Source organism: Lolium rigidum, chromosome 7 (assembly GCF_022539505.1).
Source record: "Lolium rigidum isolate FL_2022 chromosome 7, APGP_CSIRO_Lrig_0.1, whole genome shotgun sequence".
Taxonomy (NCBI): Eukaryota; Viridiplantae; Streptophyta; class Magnoliopsida; order Poales; family Poaceae; genus Lolium; species Lolium rigidum.
This window is the reverse complement of record NC_061514.1, coordinates 322,531,870-322,551,267: the sequence shown is the minus strand read 5'-3', so window position 1 is coordinate 322,551,267 and position 19,398 is coordinate 322,531,870.

The window sequence follows — 19,398 nt, the reverse complement described above, 5'->3', positions numbered from 1 at the left end:
CATTTGTGCATTTGTCCAATTTTCCGAAGTTGTTGTTATTTGGTTGAGACATTTTACATTTGTTCAATTTTCGCAGAACTGTTGTAATAATTTGGTTCAGACAATTATTTATGTGTTGTAATAATTTGGATGATTATTTGATTAATTAAGATACATTGTTCTATGTGTTGCATATGAAAAACCCTGCTTTTACGGGTTCGGGACCCGCTCTGTTTTTTAGTTTTCGTTACGGGCTCTGTTCTACGCCTGCCATTTTCCGGCCCGTAAACACGAGTTCGGTGCACTGAACTCGGGTTTTTCGGTTCGCGTTTTTACAGGCTCTGTTAGAGATGTTCTAAGGAGTATTTCTGCACGGAACTAAAACTGCATCCGCACACGGTTTCGATCGGATCCTTGGTATGGGACTTTCGTCACGCGGTTTGTGGTAGCGGTGTACGGTAGACCCGAACGGACAGTCAGCGCGCCGTGGGTCACTGGCGTGCGGGCCATGGTATCCACGCAGCCCTGGTTCACTTGGACCCGGTTCAGGCGAGATGTGCTAGGAGCACAGGGCGGAGCGGGAGCAGAGGCATGCGCGCGAGGCCGCCAGGTGCGGAGCCACTGGACCGTACATTGATCCTGATCCAGCCCACGACCCATCTAACACAACCACTCAATTATTTGACACGGAGGCCCAATAAGCAATCATCGAGGCCTGGATACATCAGACCATCGAGCTTTTCCTCAAAAAAAAAAAAAAACAGACCATCAAGCTGCCGGCACGCTGGCGAGCGGAAGGTATGGACTATGGACGGCGTCGACGAAAGGTTACCACGGCGTCGGAGATGAACGAAGGTTTGTTCCACTATCGCTCATGTCCGAAAACTGGAAATGGGAGGTATGTGTTTTCTCGCGTGTGTACGTTCACATGATTTTACCGTTGAGAGCCGCCCGCGACATTACCGTTGGAAATCCTAGGGATTCACTTGCCGGAATAGCGATGAGGACGGCTAAGGGTTCCCTCCGAGTAAGGAAAGCATTGAGTACAGCGTATTAAGGCGATCCAAATAGCCGCTTTGATGGACTGGTCGAACAATCTTCGTGATATAGCCAGCCACGATGACGGATGTAGTTGCACACATTGATCAATGTGTGACGAGCCATGAGATGGCAAGAGCTGGATGTAGGCGTGCCAATCTCGGTGAGGTGAACCCTCCGTGTGCATCATCACGACCAAGGAAAAAAATAGCACGCAACAAAATAGTGTGGGTCTAAAAATACGCTATTAGCATGCTATAGCGTGCTATTCGCGAATAGCACGCTATAGCATCGAAATAGCGTAGCGTCGGCTTTTCAAATATGCTATAACGTGCTAATAGCGTTGGAATAGCGCGCTATTTTTTTCTATGATCACGACAGAGAACGAGATGTGAACCTATTCAGAGTACGTAATCTAGGGGCATGCGTGTGTGCTTAGATTTTGGTGGTGCCCTTTGAGCTTCTGCCTCGGTTTCCAATGTAAAAACCCTAGGTCTCGTCTTCATTGAATTTACCTGACGATGCAGGTTTTATAGTCAGTTTCTTGTTAGAGGCATTGTATGGAGATCGGATGCCCAAGATTTGAAGAGTGTGTATTCAAAATTTTGAAGTTTACGAAAAAAAACGGCAGTCTAAAATCTAGTTTTTAGTGCATTTTTTTTGTTATATGAGCATCAATGGTTACTATAAAGAAATGTAAAAGTTATAGCCCAGCCAGAGCATAATATCATAGCTTCATAGAATATACCAAAATGTTTTAACATATATAAGTGCCAATTGGTCAGCATATCAAATGGCAACATCTAGAATATTCAGAGGACACAAAATAACAAAATAATAGGATACTAGAGAGCTTACAAATTAGTAGAGATTAAACTTTCCGATGCTTATTGGCTTGAATACCCTTGAATTGAAGTGGGCCCGCCCCTGGATCGAACCTCTCCATGGGTGAGAACTCATGCTCTGAATTTTGTGGTTAGACAGCGCTTATGCATTGTTACTTTCTTGAAGGTGTTTCTTTGGAGAAACCTTACACGCAGTGTCAGAATTTAATTGTATGTACACAAAAGAGTTTCTAGTAATGTAGGGTTAGAAGGGTTGAATTGCCGAGCCAGCCTAAAAAGGTGATCGAAGCACTCTAATGCAATAATGCATGGCGTCCCTAATAGCACGTGACCGAGTAAAATATAATAGATGTACTTGAGTATTTTGTACACGGGGTAAAAATGGAAACTTAATAATCCGTCACACGGTTTCGATCGGATCGCGTAGATACGTTGGCGAAACCGCGAGAGAAGCGGCCGCTTTGTGTCAGCATTGGATCCTTGGTATCGGACTTTCCTCATGTGGTTTGTGGTGGCGGTGCACGTTACACCCCAACCGAACGGCTAGAGTGATGTGGCTCACTGGAGTGCGGGCCATGTTCTCCACGCGGCCATGGTTCACGTGGACCCGGCCCAGGCGTGATTTGTCAGGAGCATAGGGCGGAGCGGGTAGGAGTAGCGGCATGAGCGATTTCGACAAAAATAACCTTTTGATGAAACAATAGCACTGTAAAATAACCCTCCGCCAAAATATTTCACATGCCTATGTGTGTCACCCGAGCCACCCAACCCGACCCAGCCTCATTTCTTATTCTTTGTTTCTTCCTTCTCCTCTCCCCGACCAGGCGCCACACCTCTCTCCCCCACCCAAGCCCCTCTCAATTTTTGGTGGATTTCTTTAGATCTACGTTAGCAAGGTTATCCTTCCGACTTGGCCTGGATTGGCGGAGGCTAGGCAGACGGATGTTTTTTTTCCAGGCGTGAGCGTTCGGCCATACAACACACAGAAAAGACCTTCGGTGTGCCATGGGGAGCTTAAAAGGCACAATCAGTACTAGTAAGAACAGAAGGAGAAGTTTATGATTACAAAGTGGAGAAGATAACGGAAGCACGAGTCTGTAGGAGGATGAGGAGGCCATCGGTGAGGATTACAAGGAGAAGAGGAGGAGGGAAAGAGGAGAATGGGGAGAAGTGAGGAAGGAGAAGAGGCAGGAGGATCGGCTTGAATATATAATCTTGGTTACCACCGGCGCACCTAATACAATGGTGCGCCGGGGGTAAATTTTTTTATTTTTTTTACCAAAATCTAAAAGCGCAAAAAAATCATGTTTCTGTTTTGAATTTGATGCATCCATTTTTTGTCCAAACGACCATAGGTGGTTGAATTCGGATAAGAAATTTCGTGTAGATAGATTTTAATATTAAAAAGTTTTCCATCGGAGGTCGTATGCAACCAGAAATCCCGTTTTACCGAAACATGACGCTATTTTGCATAATATATCAAAATTCATGTTTTTAAATTTTTATTAAAACTAGATGGCATAATACATGGGCATCCCGAAGGATTTAATTTTTTGAAATTTCTATCATTTTATTTTATATTTTTCAAAACTGGAAAATATGTTCTGGAGGAGGGGGGATGGAGAGAAAATATGTGCTCCACTTATCCCCCGGCGCACCTCTATGGTGGTGCACCGGTGGTACATCCATAGAGGCGCGCCGGGGGTAAGGGGAGCTCCATTGTTTGATCTGGTCCGGACCTCTTCTAACTTTATTCCCGGCACACTAAATTTTTGCTGCACCGGGGGTATTGGGCCATCACCGGCATGGTCGGAACATGGTGCGCCGGTACCACCGGCGCGGTCAAAACAAACATGGTGCGCTGGCAGTAGCGCTGGCAGCTATAGGCCTTTTCCTAGTAGTGTCTTTTACTACTCCAAGTCTATGTCCTACGTCCATGAACCTCTAGATCAACATAAATTAGGAATTCATCTACTTTGACAAGCACATCAACTTGAGGTACGTCACAAACTCTAGAATTCTCTATGAATATACCTAAACTTAATAATCTCATTCCATATGAGGCTATGGAAAGTTATTTGCTAGATTAATACCCCATAACTTAATCTTAATCTGCCAAATTATCTAGACAAATAAATAGTAATGATACAATGAGCAAGCTCAGATAAACACCTAATGCATTAAGGACGATGAATTTATTTGTTTTTCAGTAGTACAATATTTATTGATAATATATGTCATGAAATGTTTTGCAAGAAAAGAATCTTAAACAATGCAAATAAATTTTCAATACACAACATTTATGTGATAAACCAATTGTTAGGTTAGAATAGATATTTATGTGATAAACAATGATATAGTAGAACTACATGAAAATATGTATCTTAATACACAATATAATGAATGTATATCAATAGGAAAATCATATTATTACCTAGTTCAAAAAAATCATATTATTGCAATATTAGTTATGGCCAAATAAAAAAGTTCAATATAAATTGACATCATGAAATACAAGTGGTCATTCAATAGAAATATGACCGAAAAAACAGAGATAAAGTGTTGCTAAGAAAGAATAATGACAAAATGTCGAGACCAAGACCCTCAACAGGGCCATTCCTTACCAATTCAAGATTCAGAGGCGATGCACTCATGACAATTCGAGCATTTTGCTCTGTACTGTGGAACATCCATTTTGGATTGTCATTTGAGCATGTTGTTGAGTTGATGTTTTATGACTTTATCATGTTTGTTGCTTTCATATTCTAGTCATCGCTTTATAGTGTTGTCTATGATGTAAAATTGAGTGTTGTTGTCTATGATGTAAAACTGAGTGTTGTGCCTGCTGATATGTTCTATTAGGTTTGCCTATCAGAATGAGATAGTTATGTTGTTGCTCGTAGTGGTAACTTTTGTTAGATTCTGTTTGGTTTGCCCATCTGAAGTGCTAGCTATGTAATGCTTTTAACATGTCCTGCTGATACGCGTACAACACGCGTCCGTTGGAAACCCCAAGAGGAAGGTGTGATGCGTACAGCGGCAAGTTTTCCCTCAGTAAGAAACCAAGGTTTATCAAACCAGTAGGAGCCAAGAAGCACGTTGAAGGTTGATGGCGGCGAGATGTAGTGCGGCGCAACACCAGGGATTCCGGCGCCAACGTGGAACCTCGCACAACACAACCAAAGTACTTTGCCCCAACGAAACAGTTGAGGTTGTCAATCTCACCGGCTTGCTGTAACAAAGGATTAGATGTATAGTGTGGATGATGATTGTTTGCAGAGAACAGTAGAACAAGTATTGCGATAGATTGTATTCGATGTAAAAGAATGGACCGGGGTCCACAGTTCACTAGAGGTGTCTCTCCCATAAGATAAATAGCATGTTGGGTGAACAAATTACAGTTGGGCAATTGACAAATAGAGAGGGCATGACAATGCACATACATGATATGATGAGTATTGTGAGATTTAATTGAGCATTACGACAAAGTACATAGACCGCTATCCAAGCATGCATCTATGCCTAAAAAGTCCACCTTCAGAGTTATCATCCGAACCCCTTCCAAGTATTAAGTTGCAAACCACGAGACAATTGCATTAAGTATGGTGCATAATGTAATCAATAACTACATCCTCGGACATAGCATCAATGTTTTATCCCTAGTGGCAACAAGACATCCATAACCTTAGGGGTTTCGTCACTCCCCGCATTCACGGAGACATGAACCCACTATCGAGCATAAGTACTCCCTCTTGGAGTTACAAGCATCAACTTGGCCAAAGCATCTACTAGTAACGGAGAGCATGCAAGATCATAAACAACACATAGATTGATAATCAACATAACATAGTATTCTCTATCCATCGGATCCCAACAAACACAACATATAGTATTACATATAGATGATCTTGATCATGTTAGGCAGCTCACAAGATCCGACAATGAAGCATAATGAGGAGAAGACAACCATCTAGCTACTGCTATGGACCCATAGTCCAGGGGTGAATGATGTCTACGGGTGCTTCTATTCTTGTAGACAGTGTTGGGCCTCCAAGAGCAGAGGTTTGTAGAACAGCAGCAAGTTTCCCTTAAGTGGATCACCCAAGGTTTATCGATCTCAGGGAGGAAGAGGTCAAAGATATCCCTCTCATGCAACCCTGCAACCACAAAGCAAGAAGTCTCTTGTGTCCCCAACACACCTAATAGGTGCACTAGTTCGGCGAAGAGATAGTGAAATACAGGTGGTATGAATAAGTATGAGCAGTAGTAACGGCGCCAGAAAAGTGCTTTGCTGGCGTGTGGTTGATGGTGGTAATATTGTAGGCAGTAGAAACGCAGTAAAACAGTAAACAAGCAGCGATAGCAGTATTTGCGAACAAGGCCTAGGGATCATACTTTCACTAGTGGACACTCTCAACATTGATCACATAACAGAATAAATAGATAGATGCTAGACTCTACACCCTCTTGTTGGATGATGAACACCACTAACTGTGTAGGATTACACGAACCCTCAATGCCGGACTTAACAAGCTCCACAATATTCGATGTTCATATTTAAATAACCTTAGAGTGCATGACAGATCAACATAACCAAACCAAGTACTAACATAGCATGCACTACTCGTCACCTTCACGCTACGAAAGGAGGAATAGATCACATCAATACTATCATAGCAATAGTTAACTTCATAATCTACAAGAGATCACAATCATAGCCTACGCCAAGTACTAACACGATGCACACACTCGTCACCATTACACCGTGCGGGAGGAATAAACTACTTTAATAACATCACTAGAGTAGCACATAGATGAATTGTGATACAAAACTCATATGAATCTCAATCATGTAAGGCAGCTCATGAGATCATTGTATTGAAGTACATAGGAGAGAGATGAACCACATAGCTACCGGTACAGCCCCGAGCCTCGATGGAGAACTACTCCCTCCTCATGGAGACAACAGCGTTGATGAAGATGGCGGTGGAGATGGCAGCGGTGGAGATGGAGGAGCCTTCCGGGGGCACTTCCCCGTCCCGGCGGCGTGCCGGAACAGAGACTGCTGTCCCCCAGATCTTGCCTTCGCGATGGCGGCGGCTCTGGATGGTTTCTCGTACCGTGGCTTTTCCGTATCGAGGTTTTAGGTCGAGGACCTTTATATAGGCGAAGAGGCGGAGTCGGAGGGTCGAAGAGGCGGTGAGAGGGTAAGGCGGCGCGGCCAGGGCCTGGGCCGCGCCGGCCTACCTCCTGGGCCCACCAGGGCTCCCCTGGCGACTCTCGGGTGTTCGGAAGCTTCGTGGAAAAATAGGATGCTGGGCGTTGATTTCGTCCGATTCCGAGAATATTTCCTTACTAGGATTTCGAAACCAAAAACAGCAGAAAACAGAACCGGCCCTTCGGCATCTCGTCAATAGGTTAGTTCCGGAAAACGCATAAATATGACATAAAGTATGCATAAAACATGTAGATATCATCAATAATGTGGCATGAAACAGAAGAAATTATCGATACGTCGGAGACGTATCGGTGAACTACTCACTCATCACTCCGGAGGCGACCATGGCGGTGTAGAGTCCTCCGAGGAGATGAATCCCCTCTCCGGCAGGGTGCCGGAGGCGATCTCCTGAATCCCCCGAGATGGGATTGGCGGCGGCGGCGTCTCTGGAAGGTTTTCCGTATCGTGGCTCTCGGTACTGGGGGTTTCGCGACGAAGACTATTTGTAGGCGGAAGGGCAGAGTCGGGAGAGTCACGAGGGGCCCACACGCTAGGGCCGCGCGACCAGCACCTGGGCCGCGCCGCCCTAGTGTGGCGCCGCCTCGTGGCCCCACTTCGTGTTCTCTTCGGTCTTCTGGAAGCTTCGTGGCAAAATAGGCCCCTCGCGTTGATTTCGTCCAATTCCGAGAATATTTCCTTACTAGGATTTCTGAAACCAAAAACAGCGTAGAAACAAGACAGCGGCTCTTCGGCATCTCGTTAATAGGTTAGTGCCGGAAAATGCATAAATATGACATAAAGTATGCATAAAACATGTAGATATCATCAATAATGTGGCATGGAACATAAGAAATTACCGATACGTCGGAGACGTATCAGCATCCCCAAGCTTAGTTTCTGCTCGTCCCGAGCAGGTAAACGATAACAAAGATAATTTCTGGAGTGACATGCCATCATAACCTTGACCATACTATTGTAAGCATATGTAATGAATGCAGCGATTCAAACAATGTAAATGACATGAGTAAACAAATAAATCATATAGCAAAGACTTTTCATGATTAGTACTTCAAGACAAGCATCAATAAGTCTTGCATAAGAGTTAACTCATAAAGCAATAATTCAAAGTAAAGGTATTGAAGCAACACAAAGGAAGATTAAGTTTCTGCGGTTGCTTTCAACTTATAACATGTATATCTCATGGATAGTTGTCAATGTAAAGTAATATAACAAGTGCAATATGCAAATATGTAGGAATCAATGCACAGTTCACACAAGTGTTTGCTTCTTGAGGTGGAGAGAAATAGGTGAACTGACTCAACAATAAAAGTAAAAGAATGGCCCTTCGCAGAGGGAAGCATCGATTGCTATATTTGTGCTAGAGCTTTGATATTGAAAACAAGAAACAATTTTGTCAACGGTAGTAATAAAGCATATGTGTTATGTAAATTATATCTTACAAGTTGCAAGCCTCATGCATAGTATACTAATAGTGCCCGCACCTTGTCCTAATTAGCTCGGATTACCTGGATTATCATCGCAATGCACATGTTTTAACCAAGTGTCACAAAGGGGTACCTCTATGCCGCCTGTATAAAGGTCTAAGGAGAAAGCTCGCATCGGATTTCTCTCTATTGATTATTCTCAACTTAGACATCCATACCGGGACAACATAGACAACAGATAATGGACTCCTCTTTTATGCATAAGCATGTAGCAACAATTAATTTTCTCATATGAGATTGAGGATTTTTGTCCAAAACTGAAACTTCCACCATGGATCATGACTTTAGTTAGCGGCCCAATGTTCTTCTCTAACATTATGCATGCTCTAACCATTTTGGTGGTAAATCTCCCTTACTTCAGACAAGACGAACATGCATAGCAACTCACATGATATTCAACAAAGAGTAGTTGATGGCGTCCCCAGGAACATGGTTATCGCACAACACACTTAATAAGAGATAAAGTGCATAAGTACATATTCAATACCACAATAGTTTTTAGGCTATTTGTCCCATGAGCTATATATTGTGAAGGTAGAGGATAGAAATTTAAAGGTAGCACTCAAGCAATTTACTTTGAAATGGCGGAGAAATACCATGTAGTAGGTAGGTATGGTGGACACAAATGGCATAGTGGTTGGCTCAAGGATTTGGATGCATGAGAAGTATTCCCTCTCGATACAAGGTTTAGGCTAGCAAGGTTTATTTGAAACAAACACAAGGATGAACCGGTGCAGCAAAACTCACATAAAAGACATATTGTAAACATCATAAGACTCCACACCGTCTTCCTTGTTGTTCAAACTCAATACTAGAAATTATCTAGACCTTAGAGAGACCAATTATGCAAACCAAATTTTAGCAAGCTCTATGTATTTCTTCATTAATAGGTGCAAAGTATATGATGCAAGAGCTTAAACATGAGCACAAAAATTGCCAAGTATCACATTATCCAAGACATTTTAGCAATTACTACATGTATCATTTTCCGTTTCCAACCATATAACAAATTAACGAAGAAAAATCAACCTTCGCCATGAATACTATGAGTAAAGCCTAAGGACATATTTGTCCATATGCAACAGCGGAGCGTGTCTCTCTCCCACGCAATGAATGCTAGGATCCATTTTATTCAAACCAAAACAAAAACAAAAACAAATCAACGCTCCAAGCAAAGTACATAAGATGTGATGGAATAAAAATATAGTTTCACTAGAGGAACCTGATAATGTTGTCGATGAAGAAGGGGATGCCTTGGGCATCCCCAAGCTTAGACGCTTGAGTCTTCTTGATATATGCAGGGGTGAACCACCGGGGCATCCCCAAGCTTAGAGCTTTCACTCTCCTTGATCATGTTGTATCATCTCCCTCTCTTGATCCTTGAAAACTTCCTCCACACCAAACTCAAAACAACTCATTAGAGGGTTAGTGCGCAATTAAAATTTACATGTTCAGAGGTGACATAATCATTCTTAACACTTCTGGACATTGCACAAAGCTACTGAAAGTCAATGGAATCGAAAAATCCATCAAGCATAGCAAAATAGGCAATGCGAAATAAAAGACAGAATCTGTCAAAACAGAACAGTTCGTAAAGACGAATTTTATTGAGGCACCAGACTTGCTCAAATGAAAATTCTCAAATTTAATGAAAGTTGCGTACATATCTGAGGATAACTCACGTAAATTGGCATAATTTTCTGAGTTACCTACAGAGAATTTGGCCCAGATTCGTGACAGCAAATAAATCTGTTTCTGCGCAGTAATCCAAATCTAGTATGAACCTTACTATCAACGACTTTACTTGGCACAACAATGCACAAAACTAAGATAAGGAGAGGTTGCTACAGTAGTAACAACTTCCAAGACTTAAATATAAAATAAAAGTACTGTAGTAACGACATGGGTTGTCTCCCATAAGCGCTTTTTTTAACGCCTTTCAGCTAGGCGCGGAAAGTGTGTATCAAGTATTATCAAGAGACGAAGTGTCAACATCATAATTTGTTCTAATAATAGAATCAAAAGGTAACTTTATTCTCTTTCTAGGAAAGTGTTCCATACCTTTATTGAGAGGAAATTGATATTTAATATTACCTTCCTTCATATCAATGATAGCACCAACAGTTCGAAGAAAAGGTCTTCCCAATATAATGGGACAAGATGCATTGCATTCAATATCCAAGACAACAAAATCAACGGGGACAAGGTTATTATTAACGGTAATGCGAACATTATCAACTCTCCCCAAAGGTTTCTTCGTAGAGTTATCAGCAAGATTAACATCCAAATAACAATTTTTCAATGGTGGCAAGTCAAGCATATTATAGATTTTCTTAGGCATAACGGAAATACTTGCACCAAGATCACATAAAGCATTACAATCATAGTCATTGACATTCATCTTAATGATGGGCTCCCAACCATCCTCTAGCTTCCTAGGAATAGAAGTTTCGCGTTCTAGTTTCTCTTCTCTAGCTTTTATGAGAGCATTTGTAATATGTTTCGTGAAAGCCAAATTTATAGCACTAGCATTAGGACTCTTAGCAAGTTTTTGTAAGAACTTTATAACTTCAGAGATGTGGCAATCATCAAAATCTAAACCATTATAATCTAAAGCAATGGGATCATCATCCCCAATGTTGGAAAAAAATTCAGCAGTTTTATCACAAGCAGTTTCAGCAGTTTTAGCAGTTTCAGGCAGTTTTTCGCGCTTTGCATTAGAAGTGGAAACATTGCCAACACCAATTCTTTTACCATTATTAGTAGGAGGTGCAGCAACATGTGTAGCATTAGCATTACTAGTGGTGGTAATAGTCCAAACTTTAGCTATATTATCTTCTTTTTCATTTTCTTCTCTTTCCCACCTAGCACGCAATTCGGCCATCAATCTTATATTCTCATTAATTCTAACTTGGATGGCATTTGATGTAGTAACAATTTTATGATTATGATTTTCATGAGGCATAACTTTCGATTTCAAAAGATCAACATCAGCAACAAGACTATCGACTTTAGAAGCAAGTATATCAATTTTCCCAAGCTTTTCTTCAACAGATTTGTTAAAAGCAGTTTGTGTACTAATAAATTTTTTAAGCATGGCTTCAAGTCCAGGGGGTGTGTTCCTATTATTGTTGTAAGAATTCCCATAAGAATTACCATAGCCGTTGCCATTATTATAAGGATATGGCCTATAGTTGTTACTAGAATTGTTCCGGTAAGCATTGTTGTTGAAATTATTTTTAATGTAGTTTACATCAACATGTTCTTCTTGAGCAACTAATGAAGCTAACGGAACATTATTAGGATCAACATTTGTCCTATCATTCACAAGCATAGACATAATAGCATCAATCTTATCACTCAAAGAAGAGGTTTCTTCGACAGAATTTACCTTCTTACCTTGTGGAGCTCTTTCCGTGTGCCATTTAGAGTAATTAATCATCATGTTATCAAGAAGATTTGTTGCTTCACCAAGAGTGATGGACATAAAGGTACCTTCAGCATCTGAATCCAATAGGTTCCGTGAAGAAAAATTCAGTCCTGCATAAAAGGTTTGGATGATCATCCAAGTAGTCAGTCCATGGGTTGGGCAATTTTTAACCAAAGATTTCATTCTTTCCCATGCTTTTGCAACATGCTCAGTATCCAATTGTTTAAAATTCATTATGCTACTCCTCAAAGATATAATTTTAGCAGGGGGATAATATCTACCAATAAAAGCATCCTTGCATTTAGTCCATGAATCAATACTGTTCTTAGGCGAGAGATAGCAACCAATCTTTAGCTCTTCCTCTTAATGAGAAAGGGAACAATTTTAATTTTATAATGTCACCATCTACATCCTTATACTTTTGCATTTCACATAATTCAACAAAATTATTGAGATGGGCAGCAGCATCATCAGAACTAACACCAGAAAATTGCTCTCGCATAACAAGTTCAGTAAAGCAGGTTTAATTTCAAAGAATTCTGTTGTAGTAGCAGGTGGAGCAATAGGTGTGCATAAGAAATCATTATTATTTGTGGTTGTGAAGTCACACAACTTAGTATTTTCAGGAGTACCCATTTTAGCAATAGTAAATAAAGCAAACTAGATAAAGTAAATGCAAGTAACTAATTTTTTTGTGTTTTTAATATGGCAAACAAGATAGCAAATAAAGTAAAGCAAGACAAAAACAAAGTAAAGAGATTGGGATGTGGAGACTCCCCTTGCAGCGTGTCTTGATCTCCCCGGCAACAGCGCCAGAAAAAGAGCTTGATACGCGTACAACACGCGTCCGTTGGGAACCCCAAGAGGAAGATGTGATGCGTACATCGGCAAGTTTTCCCTCAGTAAGAAACCAAGGTTTATCGAACCAGTAGGAGCCAAGAAGCACGTTGAAGGTTGATGGCGGCGAGATGTAGTGCGGCGCAACACCAGGGATTCCGACGCCAACGTGGAACCTGCACAACACAACCAAAGTACTTTCCCCAACGAAATAGTGAGGTTGTCAATCTCACCGGCTTGCTGTAACAAAGGATTAGATGTATAGTGTGGATGATGATTGTTTGCAGAGAACAGTAGAACAAGTATTGCGATGAGATTGTATTCGATGTAAAAGAATGGACCGGGGTCCACAGTTCACTAGAGGTGTCTCTCCCATAAGATAAATAGCATGTTGGGTGAATAAATTGCAGTTGGGCAATTGACAAATAGAGAGGGCATGACAATGCACATACATGATATGATGAGTATTGTGAGATTTAATTGGGCATTACGATAAAGTACATAGACCGTTATCCAGCATGCATCTATGCCTAAAAAGTCCACCTTCAGGTTATCATCCGAACCCCTTCCAGTATTAAGTTGCAAACAACAGACAATTGCATTAAGTATGGTGCGTAATGTAATCAATAACTACATCCTCGGACATAGCATCAATGTTTTATCCCTAGTGGCAACAAGCACATCCATAACCTTAGGGGTTTCGTTACTCCCCGCATTCACGGAGACATGAACCCACTATCGAGCATAAGTACTCCCTCTTGGAGTTACAAGCATCAACTTGGCCAAAGCATCTACTAGTAACGGAGAGCATGCAAGATCATAAACAACACATAGATTGATAATCAACATAACATAGTATTCTCTATCCATCGGATCCCAACAAACACAACATATAGTATTACAGATAGATGATCTTGATCATGTTAGGCAGCTCACAAGATCCGACAATGAAGCATAATGAGGAGAAGACAACCATCTAGCTACTGCTATGGACCCATAGTCCAGGGGTGAACTACTCACTCATCACTCCGGAGGCGACCATGGCGGTGTAGAGTCCTCCGGGAGATGAATCCCCTCTCCGGCAGGGTGCCGGAGGCAATCTCCTGAATCCCCCGAGATGGGATTGGCGGCGGCGGCGGCTCTGGAAGGTTTTCCGTATCGTGGCTCTCGGTACTGGGGGTTTCGCGACGAAGACTATTTGTAGGCGGAAGGGCAGAGTCGGGAGAGTCACGAGGGGCCCACACGCTAGGGCCGCGCGACCAGCACCTGGGCCGCGCCGCCCTAGTGTGGCGCCGCCTCGTGGCCCCACTTCGTCTTCTCTTCGGTCTTCTGGAAGCTTCGTGGCAAAATAGGCCCCTAAGCGTTGATTTCGTCCAATTCCGAGAATATTTCCTTACTAGGATTTCTGAAACCAAAAACAGCAGAAAACAACAACTGGCTCTTCGGCATCTCGTTAATAGGTTAGTGCTGGAAAATGCATAAATATGACATAAAGTATGCATAAAACATGTAGATATCATCAATAATATGGCATGGAACATAAAAAATTATCGATACGTCGGAGACGTATCACCTGCCATAACCCTTGGTGACGAGTTGCAGTTTCACGTTATATGATTGCCTTCTAAAAGCTTGTTTTCTAAAACAGGAGAGTTGTATTATCACTAAAGTCAACATATCTTGCGATTAATGTTTTAAATTAACAAAAATCAATTGTTGAAAGATGGTACTCCATTGAAATGAATGCTTGCCTGTGATTCAATTTGGCAATGGGGCCCCATTGCCCGATCCCGGTGGTTAATTCACCTATTAGGGGACATTTTTGGTTAGTACTTCATCCCCGTGGGGATCTTATTGGAGGCAAAACTCTCCCCATTAGGTAAGGTGGAGATCTTATTGTACTACTCTAAGTCTATGTCCTACGTCCATGAACCTCTACACCAACATAAATTAGGAATTCATCTACTTTGACAAGAACAACAACTTGAGGTAAGTCACAAACTCTAGAATTCCCTATGAATATACCTAAACTTAATAATCTCATTCTATATGAGGCTGCGGAAAGTTCTTTGCTAGATTAATACCCCGTAACTTAATCTGCCAAATTATCCAGACAAATAAATAGTTAATGATACAATGAGCAAGCTCAGATAAATACCTAATTTATTAAGGACTATGAATTTAATTGTTTTTCAGTAGTAAAAATATTTATTGATCAAATATGTTGTGAAATTTCTTGCAAGAAAAGAATATTAAACATTGCAAATAAATTTTCAATACAAAACATTTATGTTATAACTAATTGTTCGGTTAGAATATTTATGTGATAAACAATGATATAGTAGAACTACATGAAAGTATGTATCTTAATACACAATATAATGAATTTATATCAATAGGAAAATCATATTATTGCAATATTAGTCATGGCCAAATAAAAAAGTTCAATATAAATTTACATCATGAAATACAAGTGGTCATTCAATAGAAATATGACCGAAAAACAGAGATGAAGTGTTGCTAAGAAAGACCAATGACAAAATGTCGTGACCAAGACCAAAAGACCCTCACCAGGGTCATTCTTTACCAGTTCAATATTCAGCGGCGATGCACCCATTACAGTTCTAAGAGAATTCCACCCGAGGTTCTGTGTGAGCTGGATAGAATTGACACATATGGTCTGAAGAGGCACAAGAAACTTCAAGGGACCATTCTTGTCGTCAAGAAGCTGGTCCTGACTTTGTCGGCAAGTACGAAGGCCAACAAAACTGAGGTAACTTGCCAAATGGGCAATACTGCCTTTATCGTTTCGTCAGCTGCCATATCAGGCTATGGAGTTCTCAAGCTGGTCAGGTTTGGAGGTCAAAAAGACACTATAGATGATGTTGGTATTCTCTCGATGACAAAGTTGTTGGATATATGCCCAAGAGGCAATAATAAAATAGTTATTATTTATATCTTTGTGTTTATGATAAATGTTTACATCCCATGCTATAATAGTATTAATCGGAAACAATAATACTTGTGTGTTTTGTAAACTCAAAAGAGTCCCTAGTAAACCTCTTGTTAAACCAGCTTGTTGATTAATAGATGATCATAGTTTCATGATCATGAACATCGATTGTTATTAATAACAAGATCATATCATTAAGAGAATGATGTGATGGACATACACCCATAGTAAGCATAGCATATTATCAAATCATTTAGTTCGTTTTGCTACAAGCTTTTAGTTACATAGTAACCTATTTCTTCGACCATGAGATCATGTTAATCACCTACACCGGATGAATACTTTGATGACATCAAACACTATTTCGCAAATGGGTAGTTATAAAAGTGGCATGCCGTATTCAGAAAGTATAGGTCGAAACACATGGATCAATAGTAGGATTTGTCCATCCAAATGACAGATAGATATACTCTAGGCCCTCTCGGTGGAATGCCATCCAATTACCTTGCAAGCATGTGACTAGGTCACAAGGGATGTCATATCACGGTACGAGTAAAGAGTACTTATCGGAGACGAGGTTGAACTAGGTATGGAGATACCGACGATCAAAACCTTGGATAAGTAAAGTATCGCGCGACAAAGGGAATCGTTATTTTATTTGAATGGTTCTTTCGATCACGAAGTTATCGTTGAATATGTGGGAGTTATTATGGATCTCCAGGTCCCGCTATTAGTTAGTGATCGGAGAAGTGTCTCAATCATGTCCACATAGTTCACGAACCGTAGGGTGACACACTTAAGGTTTGATTTTGTTAAGTAGATACGAATATGATATGGAGTTCGAATATTGTTCGGAGTCTCGGATGGGATCCAGGACATCACGAGGAGTTCCAAAATGGTCTGGAGAATAAGATTCATATATAGGAAGTCATATTCCAAGTTTGGGAATGATCCAGTGCATTTATGGATGGTGCTAGAAGGTTCTAGAAACATCCGGAATAAAACACTATGGAAGGTGGAGTCTCGGATGGACTCCACCAACCCTAGCTGGCCACCAAGAGGGATGGACTCCACCACCTTTGTCGATGGTACTCCTCGGCAATGCCCTTTGATTGGGGCTTAGGGTTGATGGAATCCTGTAGGCTAACACGAGACATCGGTTCACAGACAAGCGGGGAGAGCGATTTACCCAGGTTCGTGGCCCTCGATGAGGTAAAACCCTTACGTCCTGCCTGTCTGATCTTGATTATGAAAATATTGGGTTACAATGGGGTGCCGAAGGGTTCGGCTGAGATCTCGTCGAGTGGCTAAGTGCTGCGATGACATAGCTCTAGACTTTTGGTGGCTAAGATTGTTAAGATTGATCGTGTCCCTCGGCAGCCCCTCTCCTGGCCTTTATATAGGAGGCCAGGTCTCAAAAGGTCTAACCGAGTACGACTAGGTTTACAACAGTCCTAGCTCTAAACTTTCCTTGTTCGGCTCCTTGTCTTGTCCGCCAAGGAATCTTCTGCTGCGCCATCCAAGTGGCCCGCCTTGCCTTCGAGTGCCTTCATGGGCCTCCAACTAGATTGTACAGGATAGGGAAATGTCGGTTACCCGAAGGGTAATGCCCACGTCAGTAGCCCCCGAGTGTCTAGCCGAAAATAGTTTGGGTAGAGACTAAAGCATGCCTTCGCTTAATGTTCTTCTCCTTGATTGTTCTTATTCATCTTGAATCAGCATCATCTTCTTTTATCGGGCGCGCGTCCAGTGCTCCCGATGGGAGTAGCCCCCGAGTCTAGGTACGGATGCTTGCAATCCGTGCGTAGACTCAAGTTGTACCACTCGAACGTTTTGCTCTGCCGAAGTTTTTCTGCAAGTCTTTATAGGTCATCCGATATATTTTCCGCGCATAAGGGATAATGAGTAACGTGCCCAACTTTTGCTGGTTAACTGCCGATGGCAAAACAACATCACCCTACACAGAATCAAGTCCCCAGGCATGATCCTGGAGTGCAAAAAAGTTCTATCGGGTGCGCGTCCAGCGCTCCCGATGGGAGTAGCCCCCGAGTCTGGACACGGGCGCTCGTAACCGTGTGTAGACTCAAGCTGAGCATTCCACCCTTTTCTTCAAACGTTTCTTCTCAGTAATATCTTCGAGTCTTCATTTTATCGAGTGCGCGTCCAGCTGACGTGGGCATTACCCTTCGGGTAACCGACATTGCCCTATCCTGTATTGATTAGTTGGAGGCCCATGAAGACACCTGGAGGCAAGATGGGCCACCTGGACGGCGCATTAAAGGAATCCTTGACGGGCAAGACAAGGAAGCAGCCGAACAAGGAAAGATTAGAACTAAAACTATTGTAAACCTAGTCGTACTTGGTTAGACCTCTTGAGACCTGGCCTCCTATATAAAGGCCAGGAGAGGGGCTGCCGAGGGACAGAACCAAGCGTAGCAACTTTAGCCATCAGAAAACCTAGAGCTAGGTCACTGCAATACTTAGCCTCTCGACGAGATCTCAGACGAACTATTCGGCACCCCATTGTAACCCATTATCATCATAATCAAGAACAGACATGCAGGATGTAAGGGTTTTACCTCATCGAGGGCCCCGAACCTGGGTAAATCGCTCTCCCCGCTTGTCTGTGAACCGATGTCTCGTGTCAGCTTGCAGGATTCCGCTAACCCTAAGCCCCAAACGGAGGGCATTGCCGAGGAGTACCCTCGACAATTGGCGCCGTCTGTGGGAAACCTGTCAGCACCAGGCAAGTCATCGGCAGTACCAGTCACGTCCGCAGCGTTCGTACTCGAGTCGCCAACGCCAGCGGAACCAAGGGATCCAATCCGCTGCGGATCTTTCGAATTCGTGCCGCACCGCGAAGCGCCTCACTTGATCCCTGCAGGATCGACTGGCGATATGGATGCTACTTTCTGTGGTGTTCACTTCATCATCGACTCTGGAGGTTTCCTTCGCCTCCCCGGGGCCAGCGTATCCGGTCTAAAGGCCGCAGTTCCAGAAAGCATCCCTCCAATGGCAACCCTAAGGATTCCATCTAGGAGCATACAAGAGAACCACCAAGGGGGTTTCGACGTTGCAGCAGGGCGAAGGAAAAGACGAAGGGACTCGAACCATGGGGAGGAAGGACGAACAGTACCTCACCTTCGGCAGGTCGAGCAAGGATACCACGATACATTATCAATCAAGGGGCGCACCCGCTCGCCGTATCTATCGGCTACAGAGCAGCTCGAGGCACCATGTTACCTCCACTCTTACATCGATCCGAAGGACGGTCGAGAGAAGTCTAGCCACCTACTAAGGAACTGTCGACATTTTCTGGAGATTCGGCAGTTCTGCGATGACCTCAGAGCCGAGACCATATCAAGAGTTCATGCAATGGAGAGAGGGGCAAGATCTTATAGTTATGCACCGGAGCCGTACGTACTAGAGCCATACGTACCAGCAGGAGAAGATGAGCTTCGGGACGAGCGTACAACAGAGGTGTTCCCGGAACCATGCGGGCAAGTCAATATGATCCACAAAACCAGCTTTTCGAAGAGAGAGATCAAGAAATTCTCCCGAGAAGTAAAGTACGCGGAGGTCGCCATGGTCGA